This window comes from Myotis myotis, unplaced genomic scaffold (genome assembly GCF_014108235.1).
Source record: "Myotis myotis isolate mMyoMyo1 unplaced genomic scaffold, mMyoMyo1.p scaffold_m19_p_2, whole genome shotgun sequence".
NCBI lineage: Eukaryota > Metazoa > Chordata > Mammalia > Chiroptera > Vespertilionidae > Myotis > Myotis myotis.
In genome coordinates, this window is record NW_023416324.1 from 198,343,786 (window position 1) to 198,368,905 (window position 25,120).

The following is a 25,120-nucleotide window of genomic DNA, read 5'->3' on the forward strand; positions in this document are numbered from 1 at the left end:
TATTTCTCTGACATTTATGAAATTTCATTTTAGCCTTACAAAAACATTCTACGGCCTAGTGAAGTGTTTTATGCAATTGAAACCATTTCTATTCATTCATCAAGTAAGCAACATTCTTTCACTAGTTTCTTATAACTCCTTAACTGTGGAATTCTTGGAGGCCAACTCACTGACTATTCCTTTCCAGGATTTTTGTGAAAGCATCAGACTTTCAACATTAAAGTGATTGTGTGATAACTTGTCAGTGTAGATTTGTTTTAGATTCCTGTGCCCGCTACAACAAATTACCACAACTAGGTGGCTTAAGACAACATAAATTTATTTTCTTAGAGTTGTGGAGGGCAGAAGTCCAAAACCAGCATCACTGGGCTAAAACCAGGTGTCAGCGGGGCAGCATTCCCTCTGGAGGCTCCAGGAGGGAAATTCTTGCTTCTACCAGTTTCTGGTGGTTGCAGGCATTCTTTGGCTTGTGGCCCCTTCACTCCAATCTGCCTCTGTTTTCATATGTCCTTCTCCTCTGTGTATTTGCCATCTGCATGTCTTCTGTAAAGATATGTGATGGCATTTACGGATCAAACAGGTAATCCAGGGTAATTTCCCCATCTCAAAAATGTTAACGGAATTACACTTACAAAGACCTTTTTCCAAATAAGATAAAGGAAAAGTTCCAGCGATTCTGATCTAATACCTTTTAGGATCTTTTATATAAATTATTACAATATTACATAAAGATATTATATAAAGAAAATATAAGTCTAATTACTAATCTTATCTGAAAATCTGAGTTTCTTTTCATACCTACCTCAGACTTTAAGTCTGGCAGCAGCATCCAGGATCTTAATCCTAGGAATGTAGAGTGAGAATAAAGAATCTGTCACCCTACTAAATGAAAGAAGCGTGGCATGATACATTTTGTGGAAATTAACTTTTCAACACATCAATGTAAAGAGATTTTTTTAATTGTGAATTTATCAAGAAAATTTGTTTTACCCGAATTAACATTTGGACACATAATGACCCCTTATCTAAACATAGAGAGCTTTAACACTGTTTTACCATTTCTCAACCACTGTGAAGGGTTCTGAAAATTAATTGGAGAATTTAACCTTGACTGCACAGTTCAGTAAACATAACACTGTGAAGCTACTGAAAGGCAGCACTGTACTTATTTTGCTTGAGTTGACTAAGAAGGTGAAGCTATCTTAACTCTTCAATTAAAGCTCTCTCAGGAAAGTGATGATAGTACACAAACAATTAAAGCCCGGGAGCTTTCCTTTCTTTTCCCCATTTGGTTAACTTAATTTTTCAGATTTAGTTTCAGAATAACCCTGTCAAAGGCTCAACTTTGGGGAGTAGTTACATTTCTGGTTTTGGCCAGGAGTATTTCTAAATCTAAGCATGAATTTGCATATGATATGGAATATATTTGATCTTGGAATATTAGAACCTTTAATGCTATTCATCAATTAATCAGTAAAATCTACTCCAGTTATTCCCAAAGCCAGTATTAAGGAAGCCACCTGCTGAACCTTAAATAAATCAATAGAATTATTCTCCAAATTGGGCAAGTCATATCCAAATTTATTGCAGTTAAGACCGTGAGAATGCCACCTAACAGAAGGAAAAAAAAAAATCCCTTGGTCCAATATAGTCTCAGAGTGAAACTAAGTTTATGTCTTCTCTCTTTCAGAAAAGGACAGATGGGTTAAATAAGGTTTGGGTTTTTTTGTTTTGTTTTAAGTGTATTTTAATATTTGCTCCCCATGAAAGGGACAAGAATTGGAAGTTTCAGAAAGCAATCTGTGAACAAACCGTTTCCTATCTATAATTAGCCCTAGCCTGTTTGGCTCAGTGGATAGAGTGTCAGCCTGCAGACTAAAGGGTCCCAGGTTCAATTCCAGTCAAGGGCACATGCCCAGGTTGCAGGCTCAATTCCCCTGTCATCATTGATATTTATCTCTCTCTCCTTCTCCCTTCCGTTATGAAACCAATAAAAAAATATATTAAAAAAAAAAGAACAGAGGTTCTTCATCCCCCCTGCCTTTTCACACTTACTAGTATTATCCTATACTAGTAGCCCGGTGCACGAAATTCGTGCACTGGGGGTGGGGGGGCGGAAAGGGCCCCTCAGTCTGGCCTTCACCCTCTCCAATTTGAGACCCCTCAGGGAATGTCCAACTACCTGTTTGTGCCCACACTTCTAACAGATAACAGCTCCATTGTTGTTTCTTTCTTATGCTTAAAACCATTGGAATTAGTAGGTATTCAAAGTGTGTATACATTTTGGGGGGACACCCTGTATATCTCTAGTCAGTGGTGAAAGAAACCAACAGCATATTTGGAACCCCCCAGAAAGGGAACCTCGCTCACTCCCCACATGTTTCCCCACTTCACTTTCCACCTTCGTGGGCAGCAGGAGAATCAACGTTTTCTCTCATTAATTTGGAAAAGCACGTCCTGTCACCCACTGCCTGGCAGGAGTGTGCTAGGCCCCAAGCAGGCGAGGCTCAGTCAGGGCAGCCTTTGCTCATGGCTGCTGGCACCCAAAGTGCACATTCCTTCTCTACAGTCGCCCTGACTATCCCACTGTTTCAGTGAGAGGACGGAATTCCTCTCCACCTCTGGGTTCTTGATCTTGAACGCTGACCGAAGGCACCTCAGCAAGGGCCGCCCGCGCCCACCAGGTGTGTCTGTCTGCACCTGCTCCCACCTCAACACCTGCATTAACCCCCTAGAGTTGATCTTGTAGCTGCACTGGCCTCCATGGGAACAGGGCATCATCACTCCACCCTCTCACTGTCATCTCACAGGCTCCCACCCTCAGCACCCAGAACACCCAGACACTCTCCAAAGGATGTGAGCGCATCAGAGGGGATGTGTGCACATCCTGTGGGGGTGTTAGGCATGCTGGGTTGATGGAAGTGCGGTGGAGAGGCGGAGAGAACTTGTACATGCCTTGGTTTGTAACTGTTGCAGGTGCGGGAGGGTGACAGTGTGCTGGGGGATGTTTGCATGCCAGGGGGTAATGTGCACACAGGAGGCCTCTGGCTTTGCAGATCCGCAAACCCCCGTGGTGCGGCCAGGAGGACATCAGTCTGACCTGCCACGGTGGCTGTCCCTGCGATCCTGCACCTTCTGGGCCAGGAGGCGGATCTTGTGCAGCCACTCCTGGGCGCTTATGGCCTGCAGGCGCTACTTCAGCTCAGCCTGCAGGCTCCACTTGGCACGCTCACAGCTGTCACCACTGCCAGGTGGGGAGTACAGGCTGCCCTCCGCCGGCCTGCCTCCCCTGTCCAGAGGCTCTCTGTGCTGCTCACCTGCCCAGAGTGACTGGGGCTGGGTGGAAGCCAGGCATCCTGCCCTGCCCAACCCCGGCCGATCTGCCCCTGTGCGAGCTGCTGCCCTGCTGGAAAGGGTCACAGATCCGGGTCCTGGGACCGCGGACAGCCTCAAGCACTGCCCCCTGCCCGGCAGGGTCACAGATCCGGGTCCCGGAACTGCGGACAGCTTCAAGCACTGCCCCCCGCCTGGCAGGGTCACGGATCCAGGTCCTGGGACCGTGGACAGCCTCAAACGCTGTCCCTCACCCGCCAGGTCACGGATCCAGGTCCCAGACCACGGACAGCCTCAAGCACTGCCCCCCGTCCGCCAGGTCATGGATCCGGGCCCCAGACCGTGGACAGCATCAAGCGCTGCCCCCTGCCCGCCAGGTCATGGATCCCGGTCCCAGACCACAGACAGCCTCAAGCACTGCCCCCACCCGGCAGAGTCACAGATCCGGGTCCCGGGACAGCGGACAGCCTCAAGCACTGCCCCCCACCCGGCAGGGTCACAGATCTGGTCCGCTGCCGCCCTCCTTCAGTATGCAAATTAGCCACCATCTTGTTGCTTCAGGGTGGGGGTCCCCACTGGGGTGCCTGGCCAGCCTGGATGAGGGGATGATGGCTGTTTGCAGCTGGTCACACCCCCTTCAGGGTGGGGGTCCCCATTGGGGTGCCTGGCCAGTCTGGGTGAGGGGCTGAGGGCCGTTTTCAGGCTGGCGGGCAACTAAAGCTCCCAACTTCTCCTTTTTTCTTTTTGTTCTGGGATTTATTTACCTTCTATGACTGTCACTGGAGCTGAGAGCCGGCTTTAGCTCTGAGGCCCGGCTGCAGCTCTGAGACCTCAGCTGCTGAAAGCAGGGATCTGGGTTTGTTTGGATTCTATAATTGAAACACTGTTGCGATCCTGCTGGCTGAAGCCCGGCTGGCCGAAAACAGGTTTCTAGGTTTTGTTTAACTTCTATAATTGCAACATTGTTTCTTAGAGTGCAGCTCAGAGGCCAGCAGTGGCAGGCAGGGAACCTTGGCTTCCTCCATTACTGGAGCAAGCAAGCCTCCTGTTCACTTCAGCTGCCTGGCTGCTGGCTGCCATCTTGGTTTGCAGTTAATTTGCATATCGCCCTGATTAGCCAATGGGAAGCGTGTCGGAGCTACGGTTAATTACCATGTTTGTCTATTATTATATAGGATTCCTTCCCAAAACACTTTGCTGAGTGGTATATGTCACTCAGTTTTTTCATTTCCCTATCTTCCATTTATTCCTTATACCCTCTGTAATCTACCTTACAGGAGATAATAGTAACATTTACATGACTGTCCTGCTTTTTAGTTCAGAATATTTTTTATTGTGGTAAAATATACATAACATGAAATAAATCATTTTAATCACTTTAAAGTGTACAGTTCTGTGACATTAAATACATTAATATTGCTATGCAACCATCACCACATCCATCTCCATAACTTTTTCATCTCTCCAACTGAAACTCTATACCCAATAAGTGATAATTCCCCGTCTCCCCCATTCTCCCACCACCAAACCCAGCCCCTGGCAACCATTAATCTACTTTCTGTCTCTATGAATTTGACTAATCTAGGCACCTTACATAAGAGGAATCATACAATATTTGTCCTTTTCTATCTGGCTTATTTCATTTAGCAAAATGATTTCAAGGTTTATCCATGTTACATCATGTGTCATAATTTCCTTCTTTTTTAAGACTGAATAATATTTCTTTGTATGCACATACCACATTTTGTTTATTGATGGACACTTCTACTTTTTGTCTATTATAAACAATGCTGCTATGAACATGGGTGTAAAAATATATATTCAAGTTATTGTTTTTACTTTTGGGTAAATAACCAGAAGTGGAATTGATAGATCATAGAGTAATTCTATTTTTAATTTTTTGAGTATTCATCATTCCACTTTCTATGGCAGCTGCTCATGTTACATTCCCATTAGCAATGTTCAAGGATTCCAACTTCTCCACATCCTCATCAACACTTGTTTATTTTTTTCTTTTCAATAATAGCCACCTTAATGGGTGTGAAGTGGTATCTCACTGTAGTTTTGACTTAGTGATGTTGAGTATCTTTCCATGTGCTTATTGGCCATTCATGTGTTCTTTGAAAATTGTCTAATCAAGTTCTTTGTCTATTTCTTAATTGAGTCATTTAATCAAGTCATTTAATTAATTCAGTGAGTTGTAGGAGTTCTTTATATTCTGTATATTAGTCCTGTATCAGATATATGATTTACAAATATTTTCTTCCATCCCATAGGTTGCCTTTTCACTCTGTTAATAGTGTCTTTTTATACACAAAGTGGCATAGTACTATTTTAAGCACAACTTATTTAATATTCATAACAACTCTACAAGGTTGGTGCTGTTATTATTATCCCCATTTACAGATAAGAATACTGAGACATAGAGGGTTTAGTAATGTATCAACATACTGTGGTAATGACTGAGCTTAGATTTGAGTCTGTTATGGACTGAATGTTTATGTCCCCTCTAAAAACATATGTTGAAACTGCTCGTCAATGTACTGGTATCAAAAGGGCCTTTGGGAGGTGATTAGGTTAGATGAGATAATGAGGGTGGAGCTATTATGAGTGGGATTGATGCCCTTATAAGAATTATGAGAGAGCTTGCATCTCCCTTCCTCTCTCCTCCAGGTAAGAATATAATGAGGATTCAGCAGTCTGTAAAGAAAACTCTTACCCAATTGATCAGGCTGATCTCAAACTTTCAGCCTCCACAACTTGAGAAATAAATCTGTTGTTTATAAGCCACTTATTCTATGGCACTGTGTTATAGCAGCCTGAACAGACAAATACACAGCCCATGGGTTTGTTGCAGAAATGCCATGTCATAGACACCTCTTGTAATGGAGATCAGTAGCCTCCTCATCACCAAACTCAGTTATCTTTCTCCCCCCTCATTCTACTGCCTAACTTTTTCTCTATCATTTCAAATAATGACCTTTTCTCTGTGAAACTCTCCTTCCTTTGGCGACTACACTTTTCTTGGTTCTTCTTCTACTTCTTTGAGGGAGATATATCTCCTTCCTCAGTCTTCTATGCCTTTCTTTTTAAAAATGATTTCAGACAGGAAGGGAGAGGGAGAGAGAGATAGAAACATCAACGATGAGAGAGAACCATTGACTGGCTGCTTCCTACACACCCCTCACTAGGGATCAAGCCCACAACCTGGGCATGTGCCCTGACTGGGAATCAAACCCTGACCTCCTGGGTCATAAGTCGATGCTCAACCACTGAGCAACACCAGCCGGGCTTCTGTGCCTGTCTTCATGCTTACAGCTTCAAAGGTCTTCTTCAACATCCCTCTTTGTTTATTCTCTCTCCGGGAAACATCTTTCTTCTCTGTTGTTATATCTTTCTTTCCAGTAGCTGTGCAGGTAAAAAGACCCTGTTTGAAAATAGGGTCTTTACAAATGATCAAGTTGAGATGAGGTCATTTCAGCAGATCTTAATCCAATATGACTATAAAGGGGAGAAATTTGGACACAAATACAGACATTAATTGCCGGGGTCCAACCCCAGCTGGTCCAGGGGTCCCCAAAGGTGTGGACGGAGTCGGCGAAGAAGGAAGGACACGGAGACAGCGTTCAGTTGATCAGCAGCCTAGCCAGGATCTCCAGCCAAGTTCTGGTCTGGATCTCCAGAGAGGTTCTGCTTAGGATCTCCAGCCAGGTTCTGTGTCCATGTTCTCTTGCTAGGTTCTCCAGCCAGGTTCAGTCACTAAGTTCTAGTCAGGTTCTCTTGCCAGTTTCTATAGTCAGGTTCAGTCCAGGATCTTTTGCCATGTTCTCTCGCTAGGTTCTGTCTCTAGGTTCTGAGGCCAGTTTCTGTCCAGGATCTTTTGCCATGTTCTCTCCAGTGAAGTTCTTCTGTCTCTAGAGAACGTTCTGTGTAGCTTAAGTATGATTGTTCGTAGTTAAAGTGATTAATTACCCGCCTGGCACTTAGTTAAGAGGTTTTATTCCATCCCTAACTTCAGGGGAAAATCCCTACCTGGGGAAACACCCTTTCTCAGAGACCTTGGTTAAAACACATAGTGCCAAGAAGGTGAGCAAACATATTAAGAACAGTATGCCATATATGCCAGGTCCCTTGAAACAGCAAGCATGGACCGGCTCCCGGCAATTAATGCTATCTACAAAGAACACCTGAGGTTACCAAAAGCCAGGAAAGAGGAATGTGACAGATTCTCCCTGTAAGCTCCTCAGAAGGAGCCCATAATGCTGAGACCTTGGTTTCAGACGTCTAGCCTCCATAACTGTGAGACAATAAATTCCTGTTGTTTGAGCCACCCAGTTTGTGGTACTTTGTCGTGGCAGCCCCAGGAAACTAAATACTTTCCAAAAGCTTGGAAGCAGCTATCTGTGAGCAGTTTCTCAAACTCACACCTCTGGTCCTAATTATCCTCCTGAGTTCTAGGTCTACAATATCAACATGATCTCATGACTGTCCAACCATGATCCTGCCTTTCCAGAATGTTACTCTTCTTCCATCTCCCTTCTTTCTCACCTTTGGTCCCACCTTGCAACCTTTGTAAATGAGATATCTGTGGCTCCAGCCACTCTGGCTGAAAACCACAAAGTCACCTTTGAGTCCTCATTTTCCACCCCCTTGAAGCTGTCTCCGTTTCTGTAACCCAAGAATCATGTGTGGCCCATTAGTTTGGGAGACTATTCTCAGGTTCCCAGACTTGGCAGCCCTTGTATCCCATGGTCAGAGCCCTATCTGCAGACCCAACTCTACCTAATAGGCAAAAGGATTGAAGGCATGTTAGCCCAAATATTGGGACACAGACTCAAGGACTCCCTACTGTTCTCTCAGATAATATTATGGCCCAGAATCTGAGTACTTGTCTTGTTTCTCCCTATTTAAATAACCAAAGTTTTGCCTGTTCTCTTAATACTTTTAAAACTAGGGCTTTCTGCCTAACTCCAGCCAGGTGGCTAGAGTTCTGATAGGTACTTACAGGTGTCTTTGAGATCTAAGATTGCAACTCTTCTTCAGATCTGGATTACTTGTCATGCCATTTGACCGCTGGCTAGGACATTGCCTGTTATGCCACATCAGAGATTCTGACTCAGCTTGTTTGTCTAATTTGGTGCCCACTGTCCATTTTTTGAAATGAACTCAAATGTATTTAACAGGTCATAGTTCAGAGAGCATATTTACATTTAAATTTTCTTAATTAATCCTAAGAGCCTTAAAGAAATCCAGAAATTTGAGAGGTTAAATAACTCACACTAGTTAGCATTTGCAGCTCCAGCGCTCACATCCAGGACTCCTGGCTCTGAATTTCATGATCTTTTCACTTCACAACATTGTATGCTCCTGTGTCCTAATCTACTGGTTACACAGCACTTCTTTCCAGCCCCCATTAGCCCCATTGAGGCCTCTAGCTCCATATTCCTCTCTCTCTCCTCGTCTTCCCTCTCCTGCTGTAGATAACTGACTTATATCCTATCATATCCAGAGTTGACATAAGGCTGCTTTTGAAGTGACCTTAAAACCAATGATCCTCCTTCTCAAAGGAATTTTGAACATGGTTTAAGGAATTGCAAAACTATATGGTATCATAAGTATGCAAGCTCTCAAGTATAAGGTTATCACAATATTTCTCATGAAGACTTATTTTTCAGAGAAATTTTTTGAAGGTGATATAATGAGATTCCATGTGGTGTCGATATAAGCTGTAATGCAAGAGAAAAGCACAAGTACTGACCACCTCTGCCGGGAGCCGGTCCATGCTTGCTGTTTCAAGGGACCTGGCATATATGGCATACTGTTCTTAATATGTTTGCTCACCTTCTTGGCACTATGTGTTTTAACCAAGGTCTCTGAGAAAGGTTGTTTCCCCAGGTAGGGATTTTCCCCTGAAGTTAGGGAGGGAATAAAACCTCTTAACCAAGTGCCAGGCGGGTAATTAATCACTTTAACTATGAACAATCATGCTTAAGCTACATAATCTTTACTCCCTGGAATGGAGATAAGAAACGCCCTAACCTTTGGAATAGAGATTGATAGGATTGGAATCAACTGGTATAAATACAGATGTAACAACACAGAACTTAGAAGACAGAACTCTGAAGACAGAACCAGAAGACAGAACCTACACAGAACCTAGAGACAGAAGAACTTTGCTGGAGAGAACATGGCAAAAGATCCTGGACAGAAACTGGCAACAGAACCTAGAGACAGAACCTAGAGAACCTGGCTGGAGAACCTAGCAAGAGAACATGGACACAGAACCTGGCTGGAGATCCTAACCAGAACCTCTCTGGAGATCCAGACCAGAACTTGGCTGGAGATCTTGGCTGGAAATCCTGGCTAGGCTGCTGATCAACTGAACGCTGCCTCCGTGTCATTCCTTCTTTGCTGACTCCGTCCACACCTTTGGGGACCTCTGGACCCGCTGGGGTTGGACCCCAGCACACCTCGGATGAATTTATGTCCACTTTTCCACTTCAAGATGGTGTTAATCTTTTAGTAACATTCTCTCCCTTACTTCATACTCAAAGGCAGCATAATGTGTTGTATATTGCCATTTCCTGGCCTGGCCTGTAAGATGCTGGACATGTGGGGAGAAGCATGAGGGAGAGAACATGGGCTCCAGAGCAAGAGTGGGAATCCTGGCCCCACCATTGTTAGCAGTAACCTTGAGCAAGTTACTTGACCTCTCTCTACCTAATTTTCCTCACTATTTTTTTTTTTTTTAAATATATTTTATTGATTTTTTACAGAGAGGAAGGGAGAGAGATAGAGAGTTAGAAACATCGATGAGAGAGAAACATCGATCAGCTGCCTCCTGCACATCCCCCACTGGGGATATGCCCACAACCCAGGTACATGCCCTTGACCGGAATCGAACCCGGGACCCTTCAGTCCCCAGGCCGACGCTCTATCCACTGAGCCAAACCGGTTTCGGCAATTTTCCTCACTATTAATAGAACACTTGCCTTCGTGTTGTTGGAAGGATTAAATAATTAATTTAAATAAAGTGCCTAGAACAGCACTTTGCCTGTAGAACTTGCTGTTTCACTATTTGCTATTCTGTACGCACAGGAATGCACACGCGAGTCCCTAGAGGAATCATTACTACTGGATAGTCAGAGGAGATTTAAAACTGAAGACTTCAGAAAGCTCAGTCTATTAGTTGCCATGAAATGTCTCTATATTCCTTCCTTCCATGCAACAAATGTAAATAATTAGTTTTTACATGAGACAATCCTTTATTAACCTAATAAATATGTATGACCTCATAGTGATAGTGAGTTGCCAGGCACCTGACTCGGTTGTAGCATGAGCAAACACTGTCGCAGAATAAGTAGCTGGTCATTAAGAACAAGCAGTTGACAACGGGTATAGGGTCAGAGCAGCCTGCCAAACACAATTTTTTAAAAAATGATGAGGTGAAGGCCCATTATAATTTCTCTGCAGTGGCCTACTTATAGTTGTTAACAAATTAAAGATCTGTGATGAGTTATACCTTCCTACGTTTTCTGGTATACTCTTAAAACTTACAATCTGAATTAATTACCACAGAGGCAAGAATGTTAATCAAAACAACAGTAGCATAATTGCACCATATCTTGTGCTTCTGAGTTACTTCCTTACAAAGGAAAAAATAATATTTCCTATGATAGTGTCAGGTTATACAGGCTCCTTAATAAATATAAGATACAGAATCTTCCTTATTGTTAGTTCTACTCATTAATTTTTGTAAAAACTGAACCCACAATGACAAACATGTTTTTAAACTATATTATATTATTTTTCTGGATTACAAGGTAACTTAAAGATTAAAATATGAACATTATTTAGATGTATGAAGTAATGTGATAAAAATAAAATAAAGCTGACATAACTACATCAATTATCATGTCAAAATTATATAGGTTCATTGGTAAGGGAAAAGAAAGGGCCAGGAAGTATATTAAATCATCTATGTTTTTAGACATATGGGATCTACAGTTTTTTAATAATACTCCGTATATATTCCCTTTAAAAAATATATAACTGAAAATGAGTGTCACTTTTCAAGGCCTTATTTATATCACAAGAGAAACAGCCACTGTAATAAATAAAAACCAGGAATAAGAATTTATTTCAAGAGGGAACAAAGGAGATATTGACCAAATAAAATTTTATTGTCTTAATTAATTTCAAAGTTTTCCTTGTGATCTTGACCTACAGCATGTTGCAACAGCACTCTCAACAGACCAGTTAGTAATCCTGGGAAAGGCAGATTTAACTGGTTCTTTTTGGATTTTTAAAAGCTAGATTGAATGTCCAATGGTAAGACTCCTGTTCTGATAAACTTCTTTATCTAAATACCTGCCTTTCTCTTAATCTCCATTGACTCCACTGGCCCTGAAGATAGCAGCTGAGCCATCTGATAGAAGATAAACCCGTGTGCCTGTTTTCTACCCTCATTGAAAAAAACCTTTGAGTTTGTAACTTGGGCCTGAAGATGCTTATCACACAATCTTCAGTTGCCAGAAATTCAAAATTGGGCCATGTCGGTCACTGCTGGAATCTGCCCTCGCTGCTTCTATTTATTTATTTATTTTTTTAAAAAATATATATCAGCATAAATACTGAACTGAATGTAGTGTCCTTAACGAGAAAGATTGTGCCGTTCCTCCTGCAGGAATTTATTTAAACTATGTGGCTTGTCTGCTGAAGAAAAGTTATTCAAATGTTCCTGATAGTGCCCTAGATCCCATTACAGTCTCATTTCACTCAGGCTCTGGATTCTTTTAAAATAGTATGTGTTAGAATAGTTTGTAACCCAACAGGACACAAACTAGATTTTTGCTTCTGAGAAGTCAACTCAAAGGAGGCCCAAGGCAGAATCTAAAGTTAAACTGACACGCTAAAGTTAAACTAATCAAAATGTGTTTCAGGATCTCCACCCCACCACCGACCCCACCTCCAACGTTTTCAAAGGTATCTCATACCACAAGAAGTGTTTTCAGGGCAATTATTATTAATTCATTTTCACTGAAAAAAATATAAATGAAAAGGAAGGTGTTGTTTCCAAGTTTCAAAGATCCTGGAGTTTAGAATGTTTTTATCTCAAGCAAATTTACCCAATGGGGAATTATTTGCAGCAATTTTTCTTCCTCATATTTTGCTCTTCCTGCTATTTATCCCCCTAAGCTAGTGTCCTGCTCTCCTTTTCTTTATCCTCTCTACACTCTCTCAGGTTGGGACATCAAAGTAACCTGACTAATAAATCCATGCAGATATCTGAAGGGGCCTCAAGAAATATGCGTTCAACAGGGTTCTTTCTGAACTTAATGCTTCTTCCCTGTGCTATTGAATCAGCCTTTCTCCCCAAATAAAATTTTTTGTATGTTGGCAGTCACTGAGTCTTTTACTTTTAGTCCAGTGGCAACCACCTACATTCACTCTCTGCTTTTCCTCCCCAGCATCTTAAAACTCTTGGTCTCTTTCCTCTGTTAATATTCAGCCAACATTTATTGAGAGCTGAATAATACAGAAGTTATATCCAAATAAACTAAAGTATAAATAATACAAAGAAATGGGGTTGTTTCACCAAAGCAAGGACCACTTCCGGTTGTTATATGGTTGTTTTGCTTCTTAAAGGCATCATAATTTCCATATTATGAACACCAGTTTTAAACACAATTAAAATTAATTTGTAACCCTGCAATGAAAAGATGAAATGAGTCCACAAAGCCCTGTTTGGTAAATTGAAATAAAATCAGATTTGGAAATTTGCTATAATCCTTCTATAATAAAATCTCTACTTAAATTTAAGGATTTCTGTCAAAATCAGAATAATAACCAAAGTGAAATGAATTTGCTAATCAAAAAACTACTTATATAAATTAATGTTATTATTCAAAAGTGTATAATTGTTTTAAAATATCTAATGAGATTTCCTTCTGTGGTTTTTAGCCTCACTTTTATTTTTTCATTGAATATCAGATAAATGTGTCTAATGGGTTGAGAAGTTTCCAAGCAGAAATCAGAGAATTTTTTTTATCAAAGTATAGTTGATATACAATATTATATTAGTTTCAGTTGTACAGCATAGTGATTTGACATTTATATTTCTTACAATGTGAACATCATAGTTTAATAACCATCTATTACCATACAAAGTTATTATGATAATAGACTATTTTCCCTATGCTGTACATTGTACCGCCATCACATTGTTGTTTTTTAACATTCTGGAGGTTTGTACTTATTCACCTTCACCCTTTCTCACCCATCTCCCTACCCACCTTCCCTCTGCCAACCTCAGTTTTCTGTATCTATAAACCTATTCCTGTTTTATTGTATTTGTTCTTTTGTTTTTGTTTTTAGATTCTACATGTAAGTGAAATCATATGATATTTGTCTTTGTCTGGCTTATTTCACGTAGTACAGTAACTTCTAGTTTTATCCATGTTGTCACAAACGGCAAGATTTTCATTATCTCTTAGCTGAGTGATATTCCATTGTACTGCTGATGAAAAAAGGGGTCCTATGGAAAGTAATCAGGGTGGTCTGATCATAAATTCCTAATTGGGCAGTTCTTGGTGAGTACTCTCTCTCTAGGCATAGAACTTTGTGACAAAATGTTTGTCTTTATCTTAAGTAAGCCCTTTCCATTGTTTTTATGCATCTAGGTTAACACACCTTTGAAATTACCACCCTCAAAAGACATAATCTTGTTAACCAGTCCAACTCCTGCCTTGCTTTCTCCTACCTCCATGTAATCTTCCTTACATCCCCTCCTTAATTCCAAATACATAAAAGAAACAGTCTATTGAGATCTTGCTTCTAGGCATATCCTGTGTTTGGCTCAAATAAACTCATATAATTCTCTACTGGTTTGGACGTCCATTGGCCATATCTTTGTCTTGTTTGAAGAAGTCTGTTAAATCCCCTGCCCTTTTGATCCTGGGACACTTTGGTGTTGGGCTGTCCTTCCTGGGAGGCTGTAAAGGGAATTTACAGGCACATAGGAGTACAAGGCACATGAGGAAGATGGAATGGGAAGCAGAAAGAGATTTTAGCAAATTTGAAGTTAAACAGTAATTGTGCTATGGCCCATGGGCCAAGTCCAGAAGTCCAGCCTTCTGTCTGTTTATTGTACAGAATAGCTATGAATGTTCCATATATATATATATTGGTTTCAGAGGAGAAGGGAAAGGGAAAGAGAGATAGAAACATCAATGTTGAGAGAGACTCATTGATCAGCTGCCTCCTGGACAACCCACGCTGGGGATCAAGTCTGCCCTGACCAGGAACTGAACTGTAACCTCCTGGTTCATAGATCGATGCTCAACCACTGAGCCATGTTGGCTGGGCTGTTCCTTTATTTTTTAAATGGTTGGGAGGGGGAATAAAAATAATAATACTTGTGACATATGAAAATTATATATAATTCAAATTTCAGTATTTGTTAACAAAACTTTATTGTAACACAACCATACTCATTTGTTTACATATCACCAATGGCTGCTTCTACACTATAAAAGCAGATTTGAATACTCATGACAGAGACAGCATGGCCATCAGAAAATCCTATAATATTGACTCACCCTTTTCAGAAAAAGTTGGCAGGAATGTCCAAAAAAAGCTGTAAGTCTAGAAATAGGTAAAGCAATACTCTCCCTTCACCCTACCATAGGGCCAGCAAAGGTATATGTGACACAGAAGCAATGTCATGGCTGAGTCCCGTATGTGCTGTACAGGATTTGCAGACTGGAGGCTTTGCTACACTGTCTGTTGAGGCACTCAGGGGTGTTCATTCCTTCTTCTCTGATGATCCCATCACTACTCCCCAGTTTTTTGCACTAGACGTCCACACCCCAGAATTCATAACTTTGAATAAAGCTATTAGCATTATGATTCAGTTCCTTTTAAATCAAGTTTACAAAAGGATTTGGTGGGCTAATTTGGGAATTTGTGAAAATGTTCTCCAAATTGCAGACACTGTGTGAAAACAGACTGGAAAATACAGCCTCTTTGTCAATCATGGAATTTTCATTCATGTGGTTGAGCCTAAATCAATGTGACTTAACAATGTTAAGGCTCATAAAAGATGACTAGGGCTTGGAAGCATGCCAGTAAAGGTTTCCTGATTACTACAGGCTGACAACTTCAGATTATTGTTGGAAAGCTAGTGAATGAGGCAGACAGGATGTAACACTAGAGATTAGTATTATGAATTGGAATTTATCACTGACTTTAAATTATGTCTGGAAGGTGGGGAGGTGAGAAGGTGCAGATTTGTTCATAGGACTTAAACTAAAATGTATTTATTGATAAAATTTATATAGAACCAGTCTGAAAATTTATTTCTAGTTTTTCATGCTTAAAAGAACTACTATATATACATGTCTTAGAGAATTTTTTTTTTAGCTATTGCAGAAATATTTATAGCATGCTAATGAGGTATATGAGTATATGAACTTGGCCAGGTCCTGGTGATACAAAGATAGATAATGGTTCATTTCCTCAGAAAAAACTTACTTTTACAGACAGAAAACCAGAAGAATCAAGAAAAAATAATCTTAATAAGGCAATAAATAATTCACTCATAAAATCAAAGTATTACTTAGTTCAGTTTTGACACAGAGTAGTCATGCCTAAGATAAATGTTACTGGTGCCCTAGCCAGGTCGCTCAGTTGGTGAGAGAGTCATCCAGATATACCAAGGTTTCAGTGATCCCTGGTAAGGGTACATACAAGAATCAACCAATGAATGCATATTTAAGTCGAACAACAAATTGATCTCTCTCTCTCTCTCTCTTTAATGAATAAATAAAAACAATAATAAAAATATAAATGTTATTATCTATAAAGCATTTGGAGTTTCTTAGCCAAAAGTCTCTAAATAAATACAAGACTATCAAAGACCAAGTCAATCTATTTTTAATTCAAGACACAATAGGAAAGACTTACATGGTATGCGACTTAGCAGAAGAAAGAGAAGAGAAAGGGATTAGGAAATGATACATACTGAGTGGGGAGGCATATTAAAATATAAAACCAAGAGAAGTTTTATGAATTCATCTTTTTATACCAAAAGACCAGTATATATTTTTAAATTGTTAAGTGCTAGCTTATAGTAAGTGGCTTTCAAATTTAGTGAGTGTAGTGATCAGTTGGGGTACTTGTTTAGATGTAGATGTCTAAGCTTGTACCCAGAGTTTTTGCTTGTGCCGGTCCATGTGGGGCCTGGAAATCTGCATAATTTATAAGCTTCCCATATGATTTTCAGACATGGCTTTAAGAAACTGCTTTAGGTTCTATATTTGAAAAATGGCAGCTAATCAGATCTGTGAACACAGCAAAGCGTGCCTGCTCCCTGGTCAGTTTTGCTAAGCAATCCCGAAACTTCTAGTCACAATGGACTGTCTAACAATGGTGGCCTACTAAGTGGATTGTAGATATATTTATGTCCATATAATAAAACAATGAAGACATTCAATTTTCATCTTTTTGAACCAAAGCCAATGGAATTATAAGAGGGAGAACTTAGCCTTAGAAAACTAAAACTACCATCTTTGTAATCCAATTTTTGTAATTTGGATAAAAGCACCTTTCATATGGGTGTAATTTTATTTACTGTTGATATTTTGTACACACTTATATTCATTCAAAATATCATTTGCATGAGAAAAAGATCTGGACCACAAAGGATGAATATTTATTACTAGAGGCCCGACGCAGGAAATTCGTGCAAGAGAAGGCCTTCCTTCCCCCGGATGCTGGCACCAGCTTCCCTCTAGCACTCAGGACCCCAGCTTCCCTTATAGCCCCGGCTTTGTCCTGACAAAGCTGGAAGGTCACCCAGTCTAATTAGCATATTATGCTTTTATTATTATTGATTAGAGAGTATCCCTTTACATGGAGGTGGTATGGTACCAAGACATTAATATGTTATTGGACCCAAGTCTATAGATAAGGTTATCTTTTGGCCAACATATAGTACATACCATGTAATTTCCACAAACTTATTTGAAGAATTGAATTCACTTTTCAAAAGCCAAAATAACAGGGGGAAAAAAGGATCCTATATTGTCCTACCTAAGCATTTTATACAACAAAAAATTCCCAATACTTTTTTAATGTGGTTAATGTGATTGTATGCAATTGTCCAGTTTGAGTTAAACTGCAATTTTACTTTACTGTTTTTGTAATATTTTATAATTCTATAATAATTATTCAATTATAGTATTATTCCATAGATATACTATGTAAAACTTTCATCGTGGAAACAAAGAATCGTATTTTTCAATTCAACATGATTCAATAATTATTTATTAAGATGCTCATTATTCTACTAGACATAGGGAAGTATGGAAAAGATATATGAAGTGAATTATTTATAATATAACTATAAAAAAAGAAGAGAGATCAAAAGTAGATTTTAAAAGCCAGAGGCAAGCCAAGGCATCTTATACAGAAAGATGAGGTCACGGTGGCAGCATGTGGAGCCCAAGCACACAGTCCTTACTCCGGGAAGCCCATGTGATGGCACTAAAGTTAACAGATGACCTCTGTTCCCTGCCTTACTTCCTGCACATGACACTCACAAGGTTTACCCTGGGGAAGAGAATGCAGTCAAAACCAGTGTCTGAGCACTGGGTTCATATTTAGGAATTAGTCACGGACTTGGAGAAGTACTTTTCATTATTTATACACAAGCTTACTAATCAAGAAATCAAAGAAATAATAGGAAATAAACAGCTTTTTCATTAGAACTTCAGGCTTAAAAACTTTTAAAGCTGTTTTGCTGTAGCTGCCGGTACATGTGACAACCACAACACTCCATGTGTGTTGTAACGTTTACCAAACATTTACCAAACATCCCCTTCCTGCAGCAGAGACAGGACTAGGATAAGGGGGGATTATTTTTCTTCTCACTCTTCTCTGTACTATTTTGCATTTCCCTTTATTTTTTCCTTCCCAGGAATCTTCATTTATCTTATTTTTGATGATAGTTTTCAACTATAGAGAGCAGGGGTCGGTCCAGTTTCTTTTTTTGATTAGCAATAGGAATATGAAATGTTTTAATTTAGTTTAACATGTCTCAACAGTTGTGTATTAACTATCCATATTCTCAGTTCTCCATTAGACACTAGAAAGAATGCAGAAGATGCATAACAGGATCCCTACCTTCTAGAACCCGGAAATCCTGTTGGAAGGTATATAGACAAGAACTAGATGGAACACTATGAGATGACAGGTGAAGATGATGATGATGTTGGTGGTGGCAGTGACCCTTAACCAAGGGCTGTCTTGTGTACATTACACTTGTTTTTAATACTCAAGAGAACAACAGTGGGAATATTCCTGGGGAAACAAAAACCATAACCTGCAGTACAAATGTACAAAAGATAAAAGTTGATGGTTGTCTCTTTAAGGATCAGAGAAGGCCAGCTTACATAAAGCAGCTGTGGATCATAAAGGAAAGGAATTCCATAGCTATTGGAATGTACATCTGAAAAGTTCTCCTGTCAAAGAACAGTGATCTTCAGACTCTTTTAAGCCTGGAGCAACTTTAAAAAAAGAAAAAAAGAAAAAGCAATGCATGGCTGGCCATTTAAAACTCTTGCCCAACCGTTTAAAACTCTTGCCCAACCAGCATCAAACATAGCATTATCAGTAACGAGTAATAAACTGAGAAATGAAGGTTGAAAGAGAAGTATCAAATGGAACCGAACTCCAGGGAAGTGATTGCTGTTCGCCATTTCAGAGCTATGAGAGTCTTAAGTCCCTTCTGAGCTTTGTCTATTGTTTTCTTGCAAGGACTGACCACAATGCTGTCACCTGCTTTTCCTCTGTTAAAAGTGAATGACTGACTGGAAGTAAAAATCAGCTTGGTACTACTACACAAATGGTAGATTTTTATGAATTAATTTTATTCATGGTTGTGTGAGAGCCATGTTGACTCCAATATAAAATCTTACAGAGCTTTGGCAGAGTTTTTTATGGGGGAGGAGGTCATTGGTGATGGAGAGCAGCTCTCTCAGGAGCTCATGGGTCAGCTTAAACAATCTCTTAAGCAATAAATTAGACAACGCTTTCAGCAAGTAGAAAGGCTGTGGACATTTACTATATAAAAAGAGGGTGACAAACATTTGGGGACTAATTAATAATCAAGGTAACAGAATACTGTTTTTCTAAAAACAATCAGAAATTAGATGACCTAGAAAATGGTGGTTGTTGACAAGTTGATGAGGCAGAACCAGTGAAAATAATATAGGCTCTGTGTGCAGTGAAACACTTCTGTACACGCCATTTCCCGTTAGGGTCCCTCCTACATGCTGTGTAGATAATATAGATTCCCCAACAGTAAAGGACCTCTGTCAGGCCTTTGCCAAGCAATTCAAGCCAAGTTCTGAGCACCCATCTTGTTCCAAGCACCATTCTAGCATCTGAGGATACAGCTGGGCGTATCCTACTGTATCCTCAGATATTAGGAGTAGGAATGGGAGGCATTAGTAGAGGGGAGATCCCGACTTTCTAATCGAAGTGGGAACTACAATTCTCTAAGGACCACAAGATCTGTAATGGCCTAGGCCAGTGATGGCGAACCTTTTGAGCTCGGCGTGTCAGCATTTTGAAAAACCCTAACTTAACTCTGGTGCCGTGTCATATATAGAAATGTTTTGATATTTGCAACCATAGTAAAACAAAGATTTGTATTTTTTATATTTATTTTATATATTTAAATGCCATTTAACAAAGAAAAATCAACCAAAAAAATGAGTTCGCATGTCACCTCTGACACGCGTGTCATAGGTTCGCCATCACTGGCCTAGGCCTTACTGCCATCTTAACTCCTTCAATAAAAGCTTCAACTCTGCATACTTGAGAACTTAAAGGGAGTATTTCTAGTTGTATAATGAAAACCAATTTCCCTTTTCAGAACTGCCCTTTGTTGCTTCTTGTGTTAAACATGCTTATTTTGAAAATGACAAACCTCTGTAAATTTAGTTTACATAACGTGGAAGATTAAGGGGAAAGGAGGAAAACGAATATTTCTTGGAGATGAGGCAAGATTCAGTTTTCCTATTTTACATCGTCACTGCTAAATTCCTTTGCCCTGAAAAACACTCAAGTTTCTTTTCCATGTGACTCACCAGCAAATTGCTTGCTGTTCCTTAGATGTGGGTTTTACAGTGTGTGGATCAGGGATATCAAATGCCCAAAATGTGTGGGGGGCGGGAAGCACAGCTTATATTTTAGTCTAAGAATGATTCTATCATAAGCAAGTAGAACTTGTTTAGAATTCTACTAAACTCATGTTAAGCTTAGCAATAACAGTCACATTAAAATACTTTTATGTTATATCCTCAGGACATCTATGAACAATAAAAGCTACAAGCAACTCTGTCGTCATTAGTTGATTTGGTTCATACAAATATCTTATAAACTGCTCCTAAAAGAGAGAGAGATTACATTTTGGTTCATACAAATATCTTATAAACTGCTCCTAAAAGAGAGAGAGATTACATTTCACCCTTTTCCTTTTATCCCCTTTTATTTTTTCTAAAGAGGTGGCCTCGTATTTCTGGATAATACCATTTAAGCAATTTATCAAATATTTAATTCAATAAATACCAACTACCATCAGAAAACACAACTGTCTCAGCCCCTATATAATAACTATTGGGGTCATATATTCAATTTGTCACCCATACTGGAGTCTTTCCACTAGTAGAGGTTGCAGGAACAGGTAGAGGAAGAATTTTGTGAGCAGTTACTGTGAAATAAAATGAAGACCTTATAGTAAATAGTTCATTGTTATTTAAGAATGTCTATTCTAGTCTTTGTGTCTTTCTTTGCAGAATATAGTTTATTTTTAGTTGTGCAGCTATAATTAGAACCCAGTATTTTAAGCTTCCAAAATTGTGGAAAAGAATGCTACTTATTTACTAAGTCATTAGGCCTAACACAATAACAAGGTGCTCAAGTCTGTAAAAAACTAGCTTGAACAGAAAACAATGTGTTTGCTGAGTCTTTTATTTTAATTTGGTTTTTTTGAGAGAGAGGCAGGGAGAGAGAGAAAGAGTGATTTGGTCCACTTATTCATGCATTCATTGGTTGATTCTTTTTTTTATAATTGTAGGTAATATTTATTGAATACTTATTATTTTTCACCACTTTACCAAACTTTTTTATATGTTATCTTAGTTAATTTTCACAACAGTCTTTCTCTCTTTCTATCTCTCTCTGTCTCACTCTCTCTCTGTCTCTCTTTTGTTAATCCTTACCCGAGGATATTTTCCCCATTGATTTATTTTTTAGAGAGAGTGGAAGGGAAAGGAAGGGAAAGAGGCCTGAGGGGGAGAAAGGGAAAAGAGAGAAAGGGAGGGAGAGAGAGAGAGAGAGAAACATCCATGTGAGAGAGACTTGTTGGTTGGTTGCCTCCCACATGTGCCCCAATAGGATTGGGGATCGAACTTAACTCCCCAGCCAGGGCTTGCTGAGTCTTTTAAATGCACTAACAGACTCCACATTAAAAAATTTCCCATGAAAATTAGAGACTGCCATGAAGTGTATTGAAAGTAACCTATATTGCTCTGGCCCATGTTGCTCAGTTAGTTGGGCATTGCTCTATGCACTGAAAGGTTGCCAGTTCGATTCCTGGTCCGGGCACATGCCTGGGTTTCAGGCTTGAACCCTGGTAGGGGGCATGCAGGAGGCAGCCAATCGATGTTTTGCTCTCACATTGATGTTTCTCCTCCCCTCCCTTCCTCTCTCCCTAAAAATCAATTAAAAAAATATTTTTAAAAAGCAACCTATATTGATTTAAAAGAAAAAAAAAAGGGTACCACTATTATTCTTTATTCTGAAGTGTAAAGTTAGGGAGAGATTGAGAAAAGAGAGCTGTTTGCTTAAAAAAATAATTGTCATTTTGAGGGCTGACCCAGCTTTCATGGATAAAAGAAAAAGGTGAATTGTGTGAACAAAATGAAATATTGAAAATATCTAATTCTCTAAAGCACCACAGTGACCACTACACAACTTAATCTCTGTCCCCCAGTGAATACACAGCATGAGAGGCCAGGTTTCTGGTTTTCTGAGGCAGCCATTTCATCACTAGCAATTTAAATTCATTCATATCACAGCCGAACTCATTGCAACCTCCCTCCCAAGGCCTTAGAATCAAGTTGTGTTGTTATGATCAGACAATGTTAAGGATATTAAAAAACATTTTTTCTTATTGTATTTTTAAAATTTATCATTTTTTAAATCTTTACTGTTGAAAGTATTACATAGGTCCTCCTTTTCCCCTCATTAACCTCTTCCAGCCCCCTCCCCACTCCCAGGCCCTCGCCACCCATTGTCTGTGTCCAAGGGTTATGCATATATGCATACAGGTTCATCGGTTGATCTCTTCCCATCCACCCTCCCCATGAATACTAAAATGCATTTTTATCTATTTCTTGTCCACCACAATTTCTTTTCAAGTCTCTAATGCAAACAATTACTTTTAAATATGCCTTAAGAGAACAACCAGACTATTATGGCAGCAGATTCCTTCGTCTCTAATATTCTGTTATTCTTCATTCTTATACCTGTCCTTCCTTTTTCTCAGTATTCCTGGAAGCACTCTGAAAAATGATCAAATACCTAATAAACAATTTGAAAGATTTTTGCATTGATTCTATTATCTCTAAGAAAAATGGAAAAGCAAATGGAGTCCATATTTGTGATGACCCTTCTATGTGCAAAACTCAGTTGTGGAATTTCCACACATGCTTCTTATGAATGCTGTAATTCTAAGAGGGTGCTGCTATTGCACCCAGTTTGCAGGGGAGAAAATTGAGGCCCAGAGAGATTTAGCAATTGTCCCATAGATGTAGCTGGGCAAGAGTGGTATCTGAACCTAGTTGTGTGTAACTTCAAAGCTCATGCTCTTTGTAAACAAAGTAAAATATTATCCCTGGAATTTTGACTAATGTTAATTATAATTATAACCTTATATAAACATGCCTTTATTTAATGACTAATATTTTCAGAGCACTATCACATATATCATCCCGTATCAGGCCAGCTGGTAGAAGGGAGGGGTTGTGGGGGTTGTTGTGAGGATTAGGAATAATGTATATAAAATATAATACCAAGTGTAAAACAAGTACTCAATAACTATTATTATTATTATTATTATTATTATTATTATTATTGATTTTCCCAGCAGACTTAGAAAGTAGGTAGTACAGTTGTTATCATTCCCTTTGAACAGACTTTTTCTATAAAGACTGAGCCCTTTCACACTCCACAAACAAGAATTACTTTCAAATTTTTATTTACTTACAGGAATTTCAAAATCCCATATTCAACTTCAGTTTGTTTGCCATGCAGGCGGGCAGGGCATGGGAGGGAAGTTGGCGTGAGACAGGCTGACAGTCTTTCCCGGCAGAGTCAGAATTAGAAATTTTGCCTTCAGTCTCCGCTGCACCTAAGCGATACCTAAGGATGTTCTTTCTCAGAAGCTGCATTACCTGCTCACAAGGGGTACTGGAGAGTCTTCCTTTCCATTTCTGACTTCCACCTGGAGGGGAGCGCCCCCTGCAGAGGCGTGGACCACGCTTGTTTATCAGTGAGAGTGGTTAGCCTGACCAGAGCGATGGTTCCAGTTCTGGTTTGACTTCTGTGGCCACATTCCTGCTTTCCGTATAGTAGGCAGCGAAGTACAAGAAAAGTGCTCAGTATCAGTGACTCACAGCGAGACAGGAAATCTCAAGCAGGCCCACCCTTCCTTCCTGCCCTCGGTACCAGCTGAGCTACAGAACCACAGGCCACAACCAGCCTCGAGTCTCTGCGCGCTGGAGCCCACAGAGATAGGGCCTCTAAGTCAGCGCTCTAAACGTATTAGAAAAGCATGCTTGTCCATCCTAGAGAATAGCTTTTCTGTTGAGCTGCCTCTTGCACCTTCACCCAGTATCTCCCTGGTTTATTCTGGTCTTTGTATTGTTTTTAAACATGAAAACAATGGGCTTGACACAATTCAACTGAGTGGCCCTCATTTGCACCATGTTTTACAAGCATGCAGGAAATGACAATAGTCATCATTATCAATTAACTAGAGGCCTGGTGCATGAAATTTGTGCATGGCGGAGGGGGGGGGCGGGGGGGGGGGAGGCGAGTGGGCGCCTCAGCCAAGCCTGCGCCCTTTCACAGTTCGCAGGCCCTCAGGGGATGTCCGACTACATTTTTAAAAAATCACCCTGCACTTAATTTTCTTACTAACTCCTCCTTTTAAACTCCCTTCACTCTCACATTCTGTTTCTTCTTTTTATTTAATTATTTTCTTGGCCTCACCCCATTTTAGCATCCTTCTCTTTCCTGCTTTCTTTCCCTCCCTCCCTTTGAACCTCCCATGGCCCCTCTCCCTCCCTCCCTCCCTCCTCCCTTCTCTCCCTTCATTCCCTGTGTCTGTCTCCTTCTTACTCCCCCCCCCCCCCCCCCATTCGCCTTTCCCTTGTGAGGCCTGAACCCTGCCTCCCTCCCTCCTTCCTTATCATTCCCCTCCGGCCCCCTGCCACGTTCACCGGTTTCTCTTTTAACCTTCCCCTTTCCTCTCTGGGACCTGCTTCCAGCCCGGCCTGAGCGCACTTTGATATTAAAGCTTCCGTTCCGGGGGCGTTAACCCCAGCACAGGGCCCAGCCCTGGCCAGGCCTTCACCATCCCCCCTTCCCCGTCCTCCCTGCTGCCGTCCTCCCCCATTCCCTGCCTGAGACACCCCAACATCTAGTCAACAAA

The 25,120-nt window shown here is 40.4% G+C and overlaps 1 long non-coding RNA gene across 1 annotated transcript; it reads right to left on the reverse strand.

The window, feature by feature from the left end:
* Positions 1–302: 302 nt before the first annotated feature.
* Positions 303–24,093, reverse strand: LOC118677268. Its single transcript, XR_004974358.1, has 2 exons — positions 23,859–24,093; positions 303–543 (listed from the first exon to the last, which is right to left on the reverse strand). It is a non-coding gene; the product is annotated as an uncharacterized LOC118677268 (long non-coding RNA).
* Between the last annotated feature and the right edge of the window lie 1,027 nt (positions 24,094–25,120).